Source organism: Mastigoproctus giganteus, chromosome 2 (genome assembly GCF_048544385.1).
Source record: "Mastigoproctus giganteus isolate SK-2022 chromosome 2, ASM4854438v1, whole genome shotgun sequence".
NCBI lineage: Eukaryota > Metazoa > Arthropoda > Arachnida > Uropygi > Thelyphonidae > Mastigoproctus > Mastigoproctus giganteus.
Window position 1 is genome coordinate 264,091,097 of NC_143576.1, and position 21,727 is coordinate 264,112,823.

Genomic DNA, 21,727 nt, shown 5'->3' on the forward strand with positions numbered 1-21,727 from the left:
ACAGGCTCACGGTACCTATACACGTGGTGCAGTCGGCGCATGGTCTGAACTGGAAGCGGAAATAGCTCGGGAACGTGTTAAGCAGAACCGTTCATCCGTACTTAGGATGATAGTTTCAAACAGAGGATGCATACGCATACCTCTGTCCCTATTCATAATATTGTGGTCGGATGAACAGATTCGTAGGCTCTCGAGCCATTTACGGTTCCAGAACCCATGCGCTCGAATGCATGGGTTCGAGCGCATGGGTTCTGGAACCATAAATGGCTCGAGAGCCTACGAATCTGTTCATCCGACCACAATATTATGAATAGGGACAGAGGTATGCGTATGCATCCTCTGTTTGAAACTATCATCCTAAGTACGGATGAACGGTTCTGCTTAACACGTTCCCGAGCTATTTCCGCTTCCAGTTCAGACCATGCGCCGACTGCACCACGTGTATAGGTACCGTGAGCCTGTTATATATGGACGTGCTGCAGGAAGTTTTGTTACTGCTGAGGAAGGAAGCCAATGCTTCCGAAAGCTCCAGAGACTTTTATTGTTTTTATCGCTTTTAATCCGGTTTATTTTAGTGTATTTTATCTCAAGGATTTTATCACAGTTTTAATGTTTTTACATGTATATAATTTAATTTAATATAATAGCAGTTTTTGTAAATAGTTATTTTATTTTAATATGTAAATATTTTAGTTACAGTAAATACTTATTCTTATGGTTGGTGTGTGAGCTGATTTAATTCTAAAATATTAAAACATACTGTCTACATCTCATATTCAGGAGTAAGGAGTACCACAGTAATCTGTACTCAGTGCAACTTTATTTGCAATTCAAGTCAACATGATATGAGACACCCCTAAAACTGTTGACGCTTATCTGTATTTGAATGACCTAACCATTTCCTACTGGTCCCAAAGCATGGGACCGACAGGAAATGGTGCTATCAAATGTCAATTCCAACTTGCCATGATTGAATCCTTGGACCTCACACAATGGATATTGACTAGCAGAACAGAAATCTATCACCACTCATTTTTGCAAATGATGTGTTCTCCTCCCTGATCCTGAACTGCAGTTAAATAATAGACTGATACCACTGATACCATCTGATATTAGATAGCAAGCTAAATTTCCAAGCACACATCATTTATCCACGAACTAATTATCTAAAAAAAATGAACATACTTAGGTCAGTCTCATCCATGTCATTGGGAGCTGATTGGTACACCTTACTACACCTCTTCAAGTTTTTAATCTGTTCTCTCTTAGATTATGGTTCTCTGGTATGTGACTCTGCTAGGAGAAGCACATCAGAATGAATAAATGTCATACAGCATAGTGCTCTGAGGATGACCCTGGGTGCTTTCAGGACATTTTCCATTGAAGTGCATGATCTGCAATTACACCTTCACAGAAAAACAGTGCTGTCTCACTATGCTACTAAGATCCTATTGGCCCCGGGTGCCAAGCGTTCCGTGGCCAAGCGATCTCAGTGCGTTTTTCCAAGCGAATTATCCAAAGAGCTTTTGCCAGTACATATTCTGTTTATTTCTGAATACCGTTTTCTTCATTTCATTTTATATTTCAGTAGCTCTTTCGCTCTACAAGTAGTAGGCCCAGAAAGGAAAGACACCTTTCTGTTTCTTTTTCCTCTATTACTAACACAACTAATAGCCGCTTGGTCACCTCGTGGCACTGCTCCTGCCTCCCCGTGGCGGGGCCGGTAACCTGGGTGGTAAAGACAAACCCCCAGGGCCAAAAGGAGCTGACATGGATATAAGTAACTATCCACTGTTAGAGCCCTCGAGCTCAAGGTCAGAAATTCCTGACATTGACCATGACTCCAATCGCCAAAGCGACTAAGGACGGAAAATCAGAATAAAGACATGCCAGCATTTCTTATAATGCACTCGTTATCCACGCAACCTGTTCGCAAATTATCGCCTTTTCTTATACAGAAATGTTTGGAATCGGTTTGTGGATCTCCTAAAATGGTTAAGCGTCTCCAATCTGGAGACCTTCTAATTGAAACTTCTAAGACAACTCACTCAGAGAAGCTGTTAAAGTTAACATCATTTAACAGTATTCCAGTGTCAGTTACGCCCCATAACACCTCTAGAGGCGTTATCAGCGAATGGGACTTGCTATCTGTGTCAGAAGAAGAGATAATGCAAGAACTCAGGGAACAAAAAGTGACTCATGCGCGGAGAATAATGAACAAAAAAGATGGCAACCTACTACCAACCAGGTCCATCATTTTGACATTTAGCACTCTGACTCTTCCATCTTCTGTTAAAGCAGGTTATTTAAACTGCAAGATTCGGCCCTACATCCCAAATCCCATTCGCTGCTTTAAGTGCCAAAAGTATGGCCATTCTCAGACGGCATGCCGAGGCGATGCTGTGTGTGTCCTATTTGTGGCTCTAAGGAGCATTCCCCAGGTGACTGTACAGCTACCACTCCTACTTGCCCTAACTGTAAAGGAAGCCATCCTGCCTTTTCTAAAGCATGTGACCTTTGGAAAACAGGCAAACAAATCCAGAAATATAAGGTGGAGCATAAAGTCACACACCCAGAAGCAAGGAAGCAAATTCTGTTAACCATGCCTAGCCGATCATACACATCGGTCACTAAAAATAGCCGGTCAATTTCAACTCAAACAGATGTCTCCATAGAACCAAACATTTCATTTGCCACCTGGGCCAAAACTTTGCTAACGTACAATAAAAAATCTACAGTTAATGAAACTAGCAACACACCAATCAGTATCCCAACTGATGCCATCTCAACCTTGCTTGAAAGAACAAAATCTGTTAGTGTTGAAAATAAAAAGACAACGAAACCACGCCATAGCAACATGGAAATGGAGGTTCAGTCAGGGGACAAAGACACAGTATTAGAACTACATGCCAATGATACCATGGACACAGGACGCTCAACCTTTCCCAGAAATGAAAAATCAAAACAAAATAGACAGAAACCTCAGAAAAAACAGTCAGATCAATCTTCCTCAAATAAACCCAATCAATGAACAAATTCCTTCAATGGAACTGCAGAGGACTACGCAGTAATATAGATGACCTGAATGATTTACTCATGCGAACTAACCCATTAGGAGTATGCTTACAGGAAACATTTTTATCACCAAAAGTTTCACTCAAATTCAAACACTATACTATGTTTAGGCGAGACAGGGATTCTGACTCTTCTCGTGGAGGGGTAGGTATTCTTGTGAAAACTACCATGCCATCAAGACATCTCCAACTAGTAACCTCCCTAGAAGTTGTAGCAGTTCGGATAACAATGGGAATATCATTAACTCTTGCATCTGTTTATATACCACCTAATTATCCTTGTTCCCAGACTGAACTTGACAGACTTTTAACACAACTACCACCTCCTGTCTGTTTACTCGGTGATTTCAATGGTCACCATCCATTGTGGGGATCCTCCACTATGGATAAGAGAGGCCAATTAATTGAAACATTCCTACATAATCTGACTGTATTAAACACTGGCTCTCCAACTCATATTCAATTACCTACAGGTACAACATCTGCCATAGACTTATCTATCTGTTCAGCATCTCTTTTACCAAGTATGGAATGGTTTGTGTTGAATGATCCATTCCACAGTGACCATTTTCCCATCATCAGCTCAATTCAAACACAGGTCGTATCATGCCCGAAAGCCCATTTATCTTGGAATTTCCACAAAGCAGACTGGAAAAACTACTCTACTTGTGTCCTACTAAACAAACAGTATGTACAGCAACAACATATTGATGATGTAACCGAACACATTACCAGCCATATATTATCAGCAGCCGAAATTTCTATTCCAAGATCCAAACAGAGCAAGCGGGTACACCAAAACCATTGGTGGGAATCAAGATTGCACCATAGCTAAAGTAGAAAAAAACCATGCTTGGAACCAATTTCACAAATTCCCCACTACCGCCAACCTTATAGTGTTCAAAAAACTAAGAGCCAAAGCAAGACAAATTAGGAAAAAAACAAAACATGACTCCTGGATTAAATTCGCCTCAACTATTAACAAAAATACTGACACTCGGATTATCTGGAAAAAAATACAAGCTCTGAATGGAAAATTTCTACCGTTACAGTCTCCAATAATACAGTGGAATGGGCAGGACCTATCCTCTCCTACTGACATCGCAAATGCTTTAGCAGAATCCTTCTATAATACTTCCGCCTCTACCACTTATGTGACTACTTTTCAGAGAATTAAAACTAATGAAGAACGAAAAAAATTAAATTTTTCCACTAATCTCCCACTCCCATATAACCAGCCTTTTATTATAGCTGAACTCAAAGAATCCTTGAGTAAATCTCCAAATAGTGCTGCAGGACCAGACAGCATTCACTACAGAATGCTTAAACATCTGTGTGAAGCTGATCTGTACATACTATTGCTATTTTATAACAGGATCTTCTCAGAAAACACATATCCTCTCTCATGGCGTCATTCATATATTTGTGCAATACCAAAACCAGGCAAAGATACTTCTCAAGTTCAAACAGACCAATATCATTGACAAGCTGTTTGGGCAAGATCTTCAAAAGGATGGTGCATAAGAGACTCACCTGGATTCTGGACTCCCAAAATCTGCTTTCTGACCACCAGTATGGCTTCCGCAAAAACAGGTCCACCCTAGATTTACTTGTCAAAATTGAATCTAACATACGTAACGCCTTCATCAGGAGACAACATTTAGTTATGGTCAACCTGGATATTCAGAAAGCATTCGACACCACATGGCGTCATGATGTTATCAAGGATATGCATCAATTAGGGTTGAGAGGCTATCTACCTCAAATTATTCAGAACTTTTTAAAGTTACGTACCTTTCAAGTCAGATATCAAAACTTCCTATCAATATCTCATATTCAAGAAGAGGGTGTCCCACAGGGTTCCATACTGAGTCCAACGCTATTTGCAATTAGGGTCAACAATATATTGGAAGATCTTCCAAAAACTATTGATGTATATATGTATGCAGATGACCTCACGATATCGTGCCAATCACAAAATATGAATTCTATTGAAAGACAGTTACAAATTTCTCTAAACAGAATAGAATCGTGGACTTTACGCAGCGGATACCATCTTGCTGAACAGAAATCCACTACCACTCATTTCTGCAAACTCCGGTCATTTCATCCTGATCCTGAGTTAAAGATAAAAAAATATGTCAGTTCCTCTGGTAAACACTGTCCGCTTTCTTGGCCTGATACTAGATAGAAAACTGAACTTTCAAGCACATGTGGCCTATCTCCGAACCATCTGCTTGAAGAAATTGAATATCCTTCGGTGTGTGTCATCTATGTCATGGGGCGCTGATCGGCATACTCTTATCCATATTTATAGAGCTCTCATCAGGTCCCGCTTGGACTATGGTTCTCCAGTGTATGACTCTGCAAGGAAGAGTACCTTAGAGCGATTAAATACCATCCAGCACAGTGCCCTTCGAGTTTCTCTAGGGGCTTTCAGAACCTCTCCAGTCCAGAGTCTTTACATTGAAGCCCATGAATCTCCCTTACATCTTCGGAGGAAAACATTGCTTTTGATATATGCCGCAAAAATCCGCAGTCTTCCCTCTCACCCGAATTGGAGATGTCTGTACAATACTGAATGGGAGTCATTTTACAACAGTAAACCAAATGAAAACAGACCTGCTGCACTTAGACTTAAAGAACTAACTCAAACGTGGAATATTGAGATCGGCAATATATATCGGGACATAACACCGCCTGATCCACCGTGGACAAATATCCCTGCAATTTACGATGACTATTTCCAACAGTGGGGAAAGAACACCTTGTGTCCCTTCAATATTGCACAATTACATGAAACTCACTCTGCTTCGAATTCACAGGCCTGTAAGATCTATACAGACGGATCAAAAACTGAGACCCAAGTAGGCGCTGCGGCTATCTTTCCATCATTCACCGCTTCTGTCTCATTACCCATAGGATGCAGTATCTTCACTGCTGAGCTTTATGCTATTAACTTGGCTCTAGGTCACATTACTCAACTTCTAATTTCGTCTGCCTTAATATACACTGACTCACTCAGTGCTGTCTCTGCCATAAATAGTAATACCAACTCCTCTCACCCTGTAATAAAACAAATCCATTCTAAATTACTTGTGTAAAGAGTCAAACCAAACTGTCACTTTCTGCTGGATTCCAGGTCATTCTGGGATAGCAGGAAATGAAAGAGCAGATCTTGCAGCCAAACAACCAGATAATACTCTTCTGCAAACTTTTCAAATTCCACATACTGATTATAAACATATTATCTGTAAAGCATGTTATAATAACATGCTTTACAGATTAATCTGGAAAGGCCATCCAGGAAATTGTACCAAATAAAACCAGAACCAAAGCTGTGGCACTCCAGCTTCCAGAAAAGCAGACGAGAAGAAACAATTTTAGTAAGGCTCAGGATTGGGCATACTCATCTCACTCACCTCTATCTATTAACTAATGACAGCGCTCCACAATGTACATCATGTCAAGTACAACTGACCATTCGCCATTTGTTAGTGGACTGTCCCCGATTTCAAAACATCCGCTTAGACACTTTTAAATCAATTACTAATATGCAGAGATCAATAAATTTAATGCAGATTCTGGGAGATGATCCTAATAAAAAAGAACTATTTACTTTCCTAAACCGGATAGGATTATATCATAAAATATAGTTATTATTGAATATTCACCATTAGAAAGACACAATATGGCCCAAGTAGTCTTTGTGTCGTTAAACACAACAACAACAATAAGATCCTATTGCATCCTAGTTGGAAGTACCTGTGTAATACCTGGTGGGATTCCTTTCATGATAGTAAGCTACTTAAAAACTGATCCGTGTCTCTCAGACTTTAAAGTCTTCAGACTTAGAATGTTGATCTAAGTGACATTTCTCAGGACACAGCTCTTCCTGTATCACCCTGGTTACATGTTCCTGCCTCTGATGGGGAAGAATATTTTAACTTCCAATATTACACTTGCATGCAGTGTATATTATTCTCAGCTCCAATTCCTGTGCAATGTACACTGACAGATCAAAGGCTGACAATGCAATTAGGTGCTGCTGGAGGTTTTTCTTCGTTTACAGTTATAGCTTCATTGCCAGCTACATGCAGCATCTTCACTGCCAAGCTCTGTGTCATAAAGCTAGCACTTGACCAGATTATGGAACATCATTTCACCTGCCCTAATCTATACTGACTCTCTCTCTCTCTCTCTCTCTCTCTCTCTCTCTCTCTCTCTCTCTCTCTCTCTCTCTCTCTCTCTCTCTCTCAGTGCAGTCTCTGCCATAAGGAACGATTTCCCTTCTTTTCATCCTATACCGAAAACTGTTCACTATCAGTTACTCTCCTGCAGTGAGTCCAATCAGTAACATTTTGTTGGATCCCAGGAAATTCTGTAATTCCCAGAAATGAGTGCTGATCTTGCCACTAAACAACCTCTTACCACATTCTCACATCACCTTAAGGTTCCTTATATGGACTACAATCCTATAATTTGCATGGCTTATTATGGCAGCTGGTCACAGATCTGGAAAAGTAATACCAATAACAAACTTTACCAGATAAAACAAGATCCAAACTTGTAGTTTTCTGGTTGACTGAAAACCCCATCAGTAATAACAACATTTATGTTAGAAAAATAATCCCTTGAGTTTCATGAATATCTGGTTGCAGAACGTTATTACAGAACTAATCACTCGCAAAACTCTAGGACATTCTTATAATGACCTACTTTTCTATTCCTGCACACCTCTATTCCACATACCTTTTTTATTCTTTTAAAAAATTACTTTCTTTTTGTTGAACTTAAATTCAAACTTTAATATTAACCCAAAATTCACATTTTGTGTTAATAATAAAGATTACAAATATTAAAAAGCAGATAATACCAAATGTATGGATACTCTCTCTCTCTCTCTCTCTCTCTCTCTCTCTCTCTCTCTCTCTCTCTCTCTCTCTCTCTCAAAGATATTAAATATGTAATAAAAGTTAGCAATCTTGTTTTTGCATGCAAGCAATTCACAGCACAACTGTTTTCTCTTTATCTTTCTCATTATCTTAACCCATCCACAATTTTTTGTTGCGAAGTGTAAACATTTTAAATATGAAAATTCTGCAATGTTAAATAAGAGTGACTAAAAATTTCTCTTGATTAAGCATGAATTAATAAGTCTCTATTTACTCGAAAGATTAACAAAAGAAGCTGCATGTGAGGAAAATATTGCATAGTACTATATACTGTGTGAGCTGGTGATCAGTTGATGTCACTTTAGAAGAGCTGAGAGTGGTAGAAAAATTCCCAGTGTCTGAATACTGCTGAAAAATGTGTGTCAAATTTAACTTCCAATATTACACTTGCATGCAGTGTATATTATTCTCAGCTCCAATTCCTGTGCAATATACACTGACAGATCAAAGGCTGACAATGCAATTAGGTGCTGCTGGAGGTTTTTCTTCGTTTACAGTTATAGCTTCATTGCCAGCTACATGCAGCATCTTCACTGCCAAGCTCTGTGTCATAAAGCTAGCACTTGACCAGATTATGGAACATCATTTCACCTGCCCTAATCTATACTGACTCTCTCTCTCTCGTCTCTCTCTCTCTCTCTCTCTCTCTCTCTCTCTCTCTCTCTCTCTCTCTCTCTCTCTCTCTCACAGTGCAGTCTCTGCCATAAGGAACGATTTCCCTTCTTTTCATCCTATACCGAAAACTGTTCACTATCAGTTACTCTCCTGCAGTGAGTCCAATCAGTAACATTTTGTTTGGATCCCAGGAAATTCTGTAATTCCCAGAAATGAGTGCTGATCTTGCCACTAAACAACCTCTTACCACATTCTCACATCACCTTAAGGTTCCTTATATGGACTACAATCCTATAATTTGCATGGCTTATTATGGCAGCTGGTCACAGATCTGGAAAAGTAATACCAATAACAAACTTTACCAGATAAAACAAGATCCAAACTTGTAGTTTTCTGGTTGACTGAAAACCCCATCAGTAATAACAACATTTATGTTAGAAAAATAATCCCTTGAGTTTCATGAATTTCAAGAAACCTGTTTATTTATTTATTTTCTCTCTTTGTGTGCATAAACAGTTGCTATTTACCTGAAAGATTAACTATGGAAGCTGTGTGTGAGAGGAAAGTATTACACACAACTGTATGCTAAAACAAATAACTCTTAACCAAAAAAAAAAAAAAAAAAAAAAATCAACTATTTTTCAGGTTGTCAGAAATGGTTCATTTCGAATGTGGAGGTTTTTATTTCTTTCATCTTTTAACTTGGCTTGGCAAAGTAGTATTCAAAACAAGAGAAAGGTTCCTGAAGCAGTTTCAGGGTTAATCTGTTTCGTAATTAGTAATCTTATTTATGCACCCAATAAATGTATTTAATTCTACACGGCCATTTTTACAACTCTAATGAAAAGCTCCTATCTGTGCATATTGGACCCTTGCTTGACTGCTCTAAATTTAGTAACATTAAATGGTTCTTGTAAGTGCTCTGTGATTAGCATATATAGTTGTAATTAGGAGGAACAGTCAAGTGCTATGTAATGAAGTTTGCAGAATGAGCAACAGTGATTGGAGAGGGAGAGGGAGAGAGAGAGAGAGAGAGAGAGAGAGAGAGAGAGAGAGAGAGAGAGAGAGAGAGAGGAGAGAGAGAGAGACGAGAGAGATCTCACCCTTTTTTTGCTCAGATTGCAATCATTAAAGAGCAGTTAGGTATGTACAATTATACATGGCACTTGTTTTAATGCACACTTGTATACATTGAATCAACAATTATAGCAGCATAGACAAAACCCAGAAAACTTTATTATTAAATGCGAGAAATACAAAAGATTTCTTATGCCTGATTGTTTATTTCTTAAGAAGACTTGTTATTTATTTTATTATTTTTTTTAAATCCTTCAATGGGAAAGGCCCCCCAAAAAATTAATTTATTCTCTTTGTGTTAAGTTCATATATTTGGACACTTGAAGATGCACAGTACCTATGTTGAGAAATCATGTTTTTTATAATGTTAGCATTTAGTATGTTTTTTCTTCTCCCCGTGTGTATTGTTGTTTGTCGTTATTTGGTTTTTAGGAGCATTAACAACTAAGGCCATATTGCTTCAGGGATATGCGGTGGTCATTCCCTGACCTTTCTCTGCATCCTCCATATTTAGTCGTCACGGGCTTGAACCTTGTCTAATCAAGAAGCGTGTGCTATGCACTGCTGCTCCTGCCACTGGCTACGGAGGCACCTCTCCGTGTGTAAACAAATTTGATTACGTGTGTATCCATAACACAAGTTTTCCATGATTTTGTCTGCAGTTCTTAGGGAAGTGAATAGAAATATAAAATGAAAAGTGCCATATACTATTTATAATGATATTAAATTTTGCAAGACAATAGCCAAATTTTTTGTTATTACGATGTTTGCCTGTGGGATTTCGGCTCTCTTCAAATTATACAAGCTATTCACAAGTTTCCAGACCCAATTCAGACTTAAAATTTCATTGTAGATGTATTTAAAAATATTTCGTAATAAATTGCATATGTGATTCTATATCATTGGGGCAGTGTCTTCAAAATACATGACATTTCCAACAATCCAACATCGAATTAATGAGGATACTATATATTTCAGATTGAATCATTTACTTTCTACACTGTGATCATCCAACATTCCCAGTAATAACCCTTCCTTTAAAAGTCACTGCCCTTTTGAAACAACTAAGGTCAAAGCCATTGCTCATTTTAATCTGAGTGGAAAATTAGGAATCTGAGTGGTCAGGACCAACAGTTTGAGAAATTCAAAGGCCTACTGAATTTCATTTTGCTACCTTTGTAATTTTAATTGCATTAAAATAATATGAAAAATCAGTAAGGGCCTGATTTTCCGTATTACTTCTCCATCTTCCCTCGACGTGGACCACCGACGTGGACACCTGTACATGGTGAGGAGACCTCCCAGTGATACTGCTAGTCTTCCAGACTTGCAACACTGGGATCCAATACCCATAGCTTAGGTTCCAGGCTGACACCATACGAGTCCAGTGTGTTTGCTGTGCTACGACCCATGGAAACTCAGAAGGGGGATCCTGGTGGTTGAGGGAGGCCAGCTTCAACACACCACTTTGGCCCCTGCTTCGACAAGATGGGTAGTCCTAGAAGGCTCAGTGAGATTCGTTCAGCTAGTGGATTCGCCTGCAAAGGTCAGCTGTGCCAATGCCATGCCCCTACCTTCATGGTCAGAGGGACATGATTCAGGCTGGCAGTGGTGCAGGTATGGGTATGGGTATGTCTGGGTAGCTTTGGCGTCCAACTCCTGAGAACATTTATTGCTTGCCAGATAGTGGGCATCCCATTTGGGTTCTGTGGTGGGTGGGGAGCCTGGGCACTGAACCAAAATAATAAAAACTGAATCCTGAGAATATAAACTTTTCTTCTGGGGCTCCAACCCATTCCCTACCAGAAAATGACAATGAAACAGACACTATCACAAAAAGGCCCAGAACACAGGTCCAACAACTAGATACCTGATACTCCATTCTACTGGAGAAAAACCTGTAGGGAAAATGTCACCGTTCTTTATCCAGAAGGATTTGGTTTGGCAGGATCCCCAAAATCGGTAAAATGGCTGCCTTCTGGAGATAACCTCATAGAAACGAAGTGGGATAAATATTCCGAACAGCTCCACCATGCCAACTGTATTGAAGAAATATCAATTTCGGTAACACCCCAAAAGACACTAAATTCATCCAGAGGCATGATATCTGAATGGGATCTACTTGTGAAGTGTTTGAAGAGGAGATCTGTTCAGAACTGAAACTGCAAGGAGTGGCTGTAAAGAGAATGTTTGTATGTAGGGATGGGAATCTAGTGCCAGCTAGAAACTTTGTTTACTTTTAAGCCGCCGATATTGTGCCATGGTGCTCTTGATTCAAAGGATCATGAAAAGTCATGCAAAGCCACAAGATTCACCTGCATTAATTGTCAAGGTGGGTACCGTGCATACTCCTGAGCATGCCAGAGGTGGAAGGAAGAAAGAGAAATACAAGACTAAAAGCAGAGCTGAAAATCTCATACCAGAAGGCCTGAAAAGTAGTTAAACCAGTAAACAGCAATAAGGCAACATATGCTGAAAAGGTTGCCAAGAAGTGTTCTATAGGTACTCAAACTGAAATGACTATACCACTAAAAGAGTTATTTATGGTTATTGCCCTCTTTTTACTGAGTTCAGAAAAACCAGCATAGAAAACTCTGTCAGCTGCCATTCCAATATTGATACCTACTTGTGCACCAGCAATACAAAAATCGGGTGGTAATGTAAAAGGATAGGAAACCCAACTGCCAAATGCAATACAAGACAAAGTGGACGTTGAAACTAAGGAGATACCTGATGAAACTTCCTTGGAGCTCTCTATGGAGGAATAAATAGACACAGGACGGTGTCCTTCCCCAAAAAAAGATAAATCTAAGACAGAAAAAATTGAGCCCTTAGCACTTTGGAACTTGACTGACAGATCTACTATGCCCAAGTAATAGCTAAATTCCTACAGTGGAATTGTGGATTCCAGCGAAATGCAGAAGACATTAAGGTACTTCTGCAAAAACATGAACCAGCCTGCTTTTGCTTACAGGAGACTTATCTAAAAAGTGAATGATGACCCCACCATGCATATCATCACGATTATTCATAAGGATAGAATTGTAGATAGTCCTGCTCATGGAGAAGTTGCTATCATTGTGGGCAACCAGTTCTCATTTCAGCCTTTGCAAATTACAACCAGCATAAATGCTGTTGAAATTTGCATTATAGTGACATTTTTATTAACAGTCTCTCCATTTATTTGCCACCTGGGACTGACATCTCCAAGAAAGACCTTGATGTCTTATTTTGCAGTTACCTTCCCCTTTCTTACTTCTTGGGAATTTTAATGGACATAACACTGTGGGTTAGTGCTGATATCAATGGAAGGGGATGACTCAGAGCATATACTTACTGACACCAACTTCTCCCTTCTAAATATGGAAACAAACACCTTTTTCCTCATGCCTACTTGTGGAAAAAGTTTTCTGCTATTGAACTTTCTGTTTACTCCCTTTCTCTTACCTGGGAGGTGGAGGAAAACCTGTATGGACGGGATCACTTCCCCTGTGATAACCTGCTTACATAGTGGGAGACCCGTGTCTTCCTTTTAGGTTACTGCGGCGGAAGATTGATCAGGCATTCTGGTTAAGTCAGCGCCTATAAATGATACAGTCATGTACATTACAGAAAGTATTGTCCATGCAGCTGCAATTTCAATTCCAAAAACATCCACCCGGTTTCCACCATTTCCCAAACCATGGTGGAATTCAGAATGCAAAGCAGCAGCAAAAAAGGTGCAAAACAAAGGATGGGGGATATTTTGCCAATATCTCATCACAGCCAATCTTACAGCATTTTAAATGCACACATGCTAAAGCACGGCATATCTGACATCAGAGCAAAAAGGAATTCTGGATCCGTTTTACCTCTTCTGTGAATTGGGTGGCCGGCTCTGAGGTGGTCTGGAAAAAAGTGGAAAATGAAGGTAAAGTAACCTGCACACCTCTCATTGGTCCTGGAATATAATAGGTGTACTATTGCAGACTCTACTGCAATAGCCAATGCTCTTGGGGAAACATTTGCTAACATCTCAGCAACATCATCTTACTCCCCTGAAATTCTGGTTCTTAAACACAAAACTGAAAAACAGGCCCTTAATTTTTCATGAAAGGGTTTCCACCTATTTAATAGGCCTTTTACCATTCATGAGCAGACATTAAGCTACTGTCTACATTAAGTACATTAAGTTTACAAAAGCTACTGCTGTTGAATCAGATGACATCCATTATGAAATGATCAAACACCTTTCACCAAAATCTGTGGACCACTTATACAATAGAATCTTCCTTGAAGAGCAGTTTCCAGATGTTTGCCACAAGGAAATTATTCTTGCTTTTGCTAAGCTGCTTGGCTCAGTAAAAGCAAGGAACCTAAACTCCCAACAAATTATTTTCCTATTGCTCTGACTATCTGCTTGTGTAAATTATTGGAGAGAATGGTCAATGCTCATCTTTTATGGTACTTGAATCAAATAACCTCTCCCGAACTCAATGTGGTTTCCAAAAGAATAGGTCCACTTTGGACCACTTAATTGGAATGGAAGCATCTATTTTAGATGCTTTCCTTAAAAGGGAGCACCTGGTGTCAATCTTATTTGATATCAAAAAAGAATATGACATAACTTGGAGATTTGGTATTTTAAAAGATATTTACCACCTTGGTCTTAAGAGGTCACCTTCCTGTTTTTATTAATTTTATTTGGAAGGGGGGAGGGGTTATGCTATTAGTTAAGAAACACATAAAAACCAAGGAAGTGAAGCCAGTCGACATTGCTGGACAGTGCAGTGTTTAGTCAGTTTGGTGTGACATAAGCATTGGGAGATCAAAATTGAGAGTAGGAGTGTGCTATAGGCCTAATGACTCTGATGAGTATAATAAGGAACTGTACAGGGAAATAGAGTGGGCCAGTAAATCAGAGAGTCTTATAATGGGAGATTTTAATTTCCCAGATATTGACTGGAATTTGGGGGCTGGATACTCACGCACTAGCAGGGCTTTTGTGGATTTATTGGATGATTGTTTTCTACATCAGCATGTTCGGGAGGCAACTAGAGGGAGTAATACTCTTGATTTGATTATCAGCAGTGATTCTTCATGCATTAAGAATCTGCAGATAAATGAACCACTAGGTGGCAGTGATCACAGTGTGCTGAAGTGGGATTTACTCAAAGAGGTAACTACCATTAGGGGTAAAGGGAAGGGTTATTGCTTCCGTAAAGGCGACTACGATGGACTGAGACAGTATTTAAATTCTATACAGTGGGACCAACTGATGATGTTACCAACAGCAAATTCAAAATGGGAAGCATTCAAAGAACTTATCTTGGAAGCTACTAGGCTTTACATACCAACTAAGAAATATTGTTCAAGGTTTAGGCCAAAATGGATGTCAGATGAACTAATGAGGCATATGGCAGAGAAGAAAAATGCATGGGATACTTACAAATTAACACATGACACAGAAGCCTATGATAGATACAAGTTGATATGCAACCAAGTTACAAAGGAGGTTAGGCAGGCGAAGGCAGATTACGAGAAATCCTTGGCAAGGGATGCAAAGAAAAACAGCAAAGAGTTCTTTACTTATGTAAACTCTAGAAGGAAGGGGATGAATCAGATTGGTCCACTTGATATTGATGGGTCAACTGTTGATGATCCTGCTCAGGTAGCTAACAAACTAAATGAATATTTTGCATCAACATTCACACATGAGGAGTTATTCAGCAAGGGGAATGCCAGAGGTGTATTCAACTCTAGCAGTAAGCTACAGAATCTTGAAATAACTGGGAGTAAAGTGGAGGAGAAACTGTTGAAGATAAACACAGGAAAGGCACCCGGGGTGGATGGGATCTATCCAGTTATATTAAAGGAGGCAGCAAAGGAAGTAAGCAAACCCTTAGCCATAATTATGAGAGCTTCCTTGGACTCAGGGGAGGTACCCATAGACTGGAAATGTGCAAATGTGACCCCAAGTCACAAAGGAGGATCAAAGGCTGACACAAGTAATTATAGACCTGTGAGCTTAACTTCTGTTCCAGGAAAATTAATGGAGGCACTGGTTAAAGAAGCACTGCAGGATCATTTAGACAAGACTTCAGTTATAGCTCAGACACAGCATGGTTTTGTTAAGGGGAAGTCTTGCCTGACCAACTTGATTGGATACTATGATGCAGTCATAAAAGAACTGGATGCAGGGAATAACTTTGATATTATATACTTGGATCTTAGAAAGGCTTTTGATACTGTTGCACATGGAAGACTGCTACAAAAATTGGAGCAGTGTGACATTGGAGGCAAATTGCTGCTATGGATAAAGGGGTGGTTGAGGGGGAGAAGACAGAGAGTGGTAATCAATGGACACTGCTCATCGTGGACTAATGTTATTAGTGGAGTCCCTCAGGGCTCAGTGTTGGGTCCATTATTGTTTTCTGTATTTATAAATGATATTGATGATGGTATATCAAGCTTAATGTCCAAGTTTACAGACGATACAAAGGTTGGCAGGGTTGTCAAGGACACTACTGACACTGTGCTGCTGCAACAGGATCTGGAAAGGTTGAGCAGATGGGCTGAGAGGTGGCAAATGAAGTTTAACATTGACAAATGTAAAGTACTACACATGGGAAACAGCAACCCCAGAGTAACGTATCAACTCTGTGGTACTACACTGACAGTGGTAGAGAATGAAAGGGACTTGGGGGTGGTTGTGCAGGCAGATATGAAGTTCTCTGAGCAGTGCAGACGGGCTGCAAGAGTATCTCATGGAGTATTGTCAATGATATACAGGAATTTTTCCAGCAGGGATAAGGAGGTGATTATTCCATTGTATAAGGCAATGGTCAGGCCACACCTAGAGTACTGTATACAGGTCTGGAGGCCTAATTTTTAAGAAGGATGTAGAGCTGCTGGAACTAGTACAGAGAAGGGCAACAAGATTAGTGAATGGAACAAAGGGGTGCTCTTACGAAGAAAGGCTTAAGTTTTGCAAATTACAGTGTCTGGAGACTAGGCACCAGCGAGGTGATCTGATAGAGGTGTATAGCATTAGCATTAGTAGAGGCATTTGATGCAAGAAAGCAAGCTTATGCAGCATCAGCCAAAAAAAAAAAAAAAGTAACATAAATAAATAAAAATAACCACTTCCACTTCACCCCTCTGTTCGTTCGAAATACCTGTCCAGCTGAGCCTTAAACTTATTTAGGCTATCAACTTCCACGACAAGGGATGGAAGTCTGTTCCACCCACCAACCACCCGCTGGCTAAAGGCAAATTTCCGCACATCTATCCTACATCTGTCTTTCCTCAATTTGAATTTATGCCCTCTCAGGTGATTTTTCTGAGCTAGAGGAAGAATCCCATCAGCATTGAGCATGCTCAAACCATTCAAGGCTTTGTACACCTCTATCAGATCACCCCGCTGGTGCCTAGTTTCCAGACACTGTAATTTGCAAAACTTAAGCCTTTCTTCGTAAGAGAACCCCTTTGTCCCATTCACCAATCTAGTTGCCCTTCTCTGTACTCGTTCCAGCAGCTCTACATCCTTCCTGAAATGAGGCTTCCAGGCCTGTATACAGTACTCTAGGTGTGGCCTGACCATTGCCTTATACAAGGGAATAATCACCTCCTTATCCCTGCTAGAAAAATTCCTGTATATCATTGACAATACTCCATGAGCTACTCTTGCAGCCCGTCTGCACTGCTCAGAGAACTTCATATCTGCCTGCACAATCACCCCCAAGTCCCTTTCATTCTCTACCACTGTCAGTGTAGTACCACAGAGTTGATACGTTGCTCTGGGGTTGCTTTTTCCCATGTGTAGTACTTTACATTTGTCAATGTTAAACTTCATTTGCCACCTCTCAGCCCATCTGCTCAACCTTTCCAGATCCTGTTGCAGCAGCATAGTGTCAGTAGTGTCCTTGAAGACCCTGCCAACCTTCGTATCGTCTGCAAACTTGGACATTAAGCCTGATATACCATCATCAATATCATTTATAAATACAGAAAACAATAAAGGCCCCAATACTGAACCCTGAGGGACTCCACTAATAACATTAGTCCACGATGAGCAGTGTCCATTGATTACCACTCTCTGTCTTCTCCCCCTCAACCACCCCTTTATCCATAGCAGCAACTTGCCTCCAATGCCACACTGCTCCAATTTGTGCAGCAGACTTCCATGTGCAACAGTATCAAAAGCCTTTCTAAGATCCAAGTATATAATATCAAAGTTATTCCCTGCATCCAGTTCTTTTGTGACTGCATCATAGTATCCAATCAAATTGGTCAGGCAAGACTTCCCCTTAACAAAACCATGCTGTGTCCTAGCTATAACTGAAGTCTTGTCTAGATGATCCTGCAGTGCTTCTTTCACCAGTGCCTCCATTAATTTTCCGGGAACAGAAGTTAAACTCACAGGTCTATAATTACTTGTGTCAGACTTTGATCCCCCTTTGTGAATTGGGGTCACATTTGCACATCTCCAGTCAATGGGTACCTCCCCTGAGTCCAAGGAAGCTCTCATAATTATGGCTAAGGGTTTGCTTACCTCCTTTGCTGCCTCCTTTAATATAACTGGATAGATCCCATCCACCCCAGGTGCCTTTCTTGTGTTTATCTTCAACAATTTCTCCTCCACTTTGCTCTCAGTTATTACAAGATTCTCTAGCTTACTGCTAGAATTGAATACACCTCTGGCATTCCCCTCGCTGAATAACTCCTCATGTGTGAATGTCGATGCAAAATATTCATTTAGTTTGTTAGCTACCCGAGCAGGGTCATCAACAGTTGACCCATCGATCTCAAGTGGACCAATCTGATTCATCCCCTTCCTTCTAGAGTTTACATAAGTAAAGAACTCTTTGCTGTTTTTCTTCGCATCCCTTGCCAAGGATCTCTCGTAATCTGCCTTCGCCTGCCTAACCTCCTTTGTAACTTGGTTACAGATCAACTTGTATCTATCATAGGCTTCTGTGTCACGTGTTAATTTGTATGTATCCCATGCATTTTTCTTCTCTGCCATATGCCTCATTAGTTCATCTGACAACCATTTAGGCCTAAACCTTGAACAATATTTCTTAGTTGGTATGTAAAGCCTAGTAGCTTCCACGATAAGTTCTTTGAATGCTTCCCATTTTGAATTTGCTGTTGGCAATATCATCAGTTGATCCCACTGTATAGAATTTAAATACTGTCTCAGTCCATTGTAGTCGCCTTTACGAAAGCAATACCCCTTCCCTTTACCCCTAATGGTAGTTACCTCTTTGAGTAACTCCCACTTCAGCACACTGTGATCACTGCCACCAAGTGGTTCATTTATCTGCAGATTCTTAATGCATGAAGAATCACTACTGATAATCAAATCAAGAGTATTACTCCCTCTAGTTGCCTCCCGAACATGCTGATGTAGAAAACAATCATCCAGTAAATCCACAAAAGCCTTGCTACTGTGTGAGTGACCAGCCCCCAAATTCCAGTCAATATCTGGGAAATTAAAATCCCCCATTATAAGACTCTCTGATTTACTGGCCCACTCTATTTCTCCGAACAGTTTCTTATTATACTCATCAGAGTCATTAGGCCTATAGCACACTCCTACTCTCAAAAGCCTTGAATGGTTTAAAATTGAGGAAAGACAGATTCAAATTGAGGAAAGATAGACGTGCGGAAATTTGCCTTTAGCCAGCGGGTGGTTGGTTGGTGGAACAGACTTCCATCCCTTGTGGTGGAGGTTGATAGCCTAAATAAGTTTAAGGCTCAGCTGGACAGGTATTTTGAACGAACAGAGGGGTGAAGTGGAAGTGGGGGTTTTTTTTTTTTTTTTTTGGCTGATGCTGCATAAGCTTGCTTTCTTGCATCAAATGCCTCTACTAAAAAAAAATTAAAACTTTTTATCTTCTCATTTTTTTCAAGTTTGAGTAGCATCCGGCCTCTCTCAATCCTTTTGCCGACAGGAGGGAGTACTGCCAGGATCTGTTTTAAGTGTTATACGTTTTGCTATTAAGGTTAACTCTATTACTGTACATCTTCCTCCAACTTTAAAGAGTGCACTCTGTGTTGATGGCTTCAACATTTTTCCAAGTCATGCAACACTAGAGTTATAGAGAGACAACTGGAACAAGTCACCGATCATCTTAACGTCTGAGCAATGGCCAAGCGTTTCAGGTTGTGATTGGAGAAGACTATTTGTGTTCATTTTTGTCACAAGTGTAACTTTCACCCCGAAACTGAATTAAGACTTGGACAAAGCACCATTCCAGTAGTAGCAGAGAAGAAATTCTTGGAACTCATATTTTACAAAAAGTTGAGAGGGCTGAACCTTCTCTGTTCTCTTTCTTCTACCTGTTGGGATGCAGACCAGTGCTTGTTACTCTGTTTTTATTGTGCACTTGTGCATTTATAATAAGATTAGGTGTCAAGTGTATGCATCTGCCAGAAATAGCATCCTTCTGTTGCTTTAGCTCCATTCACCACCAGGCTATCTGCCTTACTACTGGTGCATTCAGAACATCACCTGTCTAAATTCTATATGTTGAAGCAAATGAACCATCCTTGTTGCTTCAATGAAATGTTGTCTCTACAGTGTGCCTTTAAGCTGAACACTTTGCCAGATCACCCCACTTGGACATCCTTTTTTGAGCCATGATGGGAAAATCTTTATAATATGCATCTGACTGCTAACTGTCCATTTGGTATATGTTTCCAAGAGCTACTCAGGGAGCTGAACCTCACGGTAGACAAGGTTGCGCTCTCAGTAAACTGTTAAGATGGATTCAATATCTGCTTCTGATGTATCCCCAGCCACATTGGCATTATTGGAAATGATTTAGCCAGTACTGCTGCGAAATCTGCAGCCCCAACAAATAATCTTGACTTGTCAGTCTCCTATATCAACTACTGGCAAATAATCCGTAATACGATATATTCACAGTGGCAAGGCTTGTGGCATTGGCAACTAACAAACAAGCTATATCAAATTAAGCCTATAATCAAACCATAGCAGTCTGGCTCACGCAGCAGTTGTAAAGAGGAAGTTGTTCTTGCTATAGGACATAGTCATCTGACACATTCTTTTCTGCTGAGGGCTGATGGCTCTGTTGTGTGCAAGCAATGTGATGCAGTTTTATCCATTAAGCATATTTTAACCGAATGTACCACTTTTAGAAATGGTATTTTTGGTGAAATGACCATGTGTCAACAATTTTAAAATTTTATACGCCATTAACGTGTATATACTATATATAATATAGACAACTTGTTTTTACTGCTATACCGAATTTTATTTATTGATGTAGATATAAAACCTTTTTTAAAGGTCATCAAAATGTCGATCCTTTTAATTAATTGTGGTGTGCCGTGTTATAACCTTAGTCGTTTTTGCGCTATAAAATAACCAAAAACCAAAAAAAAAACCAAACTTTTTTTTGTCTGCTTTTTTCTTTCTTTGATTTGAACCATATTGCCAATTACTAAATATTTTGTTAGGGTTAACACATATTGCTGAACTAAGTAAGGTGAAAATGTTTATATTTTCCAAATGGTCACCAGTTTATTTATAAATCACCTGATAGTTATATTCAGAATATTAGAATCTGCAATTCTATAGTCATCTAACAAACAAGAACAAAGGGGTGCTCTTACGAAGAAAGGCTTAAGTTTTGCAAATTACAGTGTCTGGAGACTAGGCACCAGCGAGGTGATCTGATAGAGGTGTATAAAGCCTTGAATGGTTTAAGCATGCTCAATGCTGATGGGATTCTTCCTCTAGCTCAGAAAAATCACCTGAGAGGGCATAAATTCAAATTGAGGAAAGACAGATGTAGGATAGACGTGCGGAAATTTGCCTTTAGCCAGCGGGTGGTTGGTTGGTGGAACAGACTTCCATCCCTTGTGGTGGAGGTTGATAGCCTAAATAAGTTTAAGGCTCAGCTGGACAGGTATTTTGAACGAACAGAGGGGTGAAGTGGAAGTGGGTTTTTTTTTTTTTTTTTGGCTGATGCTGCATAAGCTTTCTTTCTTGCA

At 39.9% G+C, this 21,727-nt stretch overlaps 1 protein-coding gene across 1 annotated transcript in view; it reads left to right on the forward strand.

Moving 5' to 3' along the window:
• Window positions 1-21,727, forward strand: part of LOC150090449 (uncharacterized) — a 420,985-nt gene that overhangs the window by 263,083 nt on the left and 136,175 nt on the right. The window lies entirely within an intron of this gene.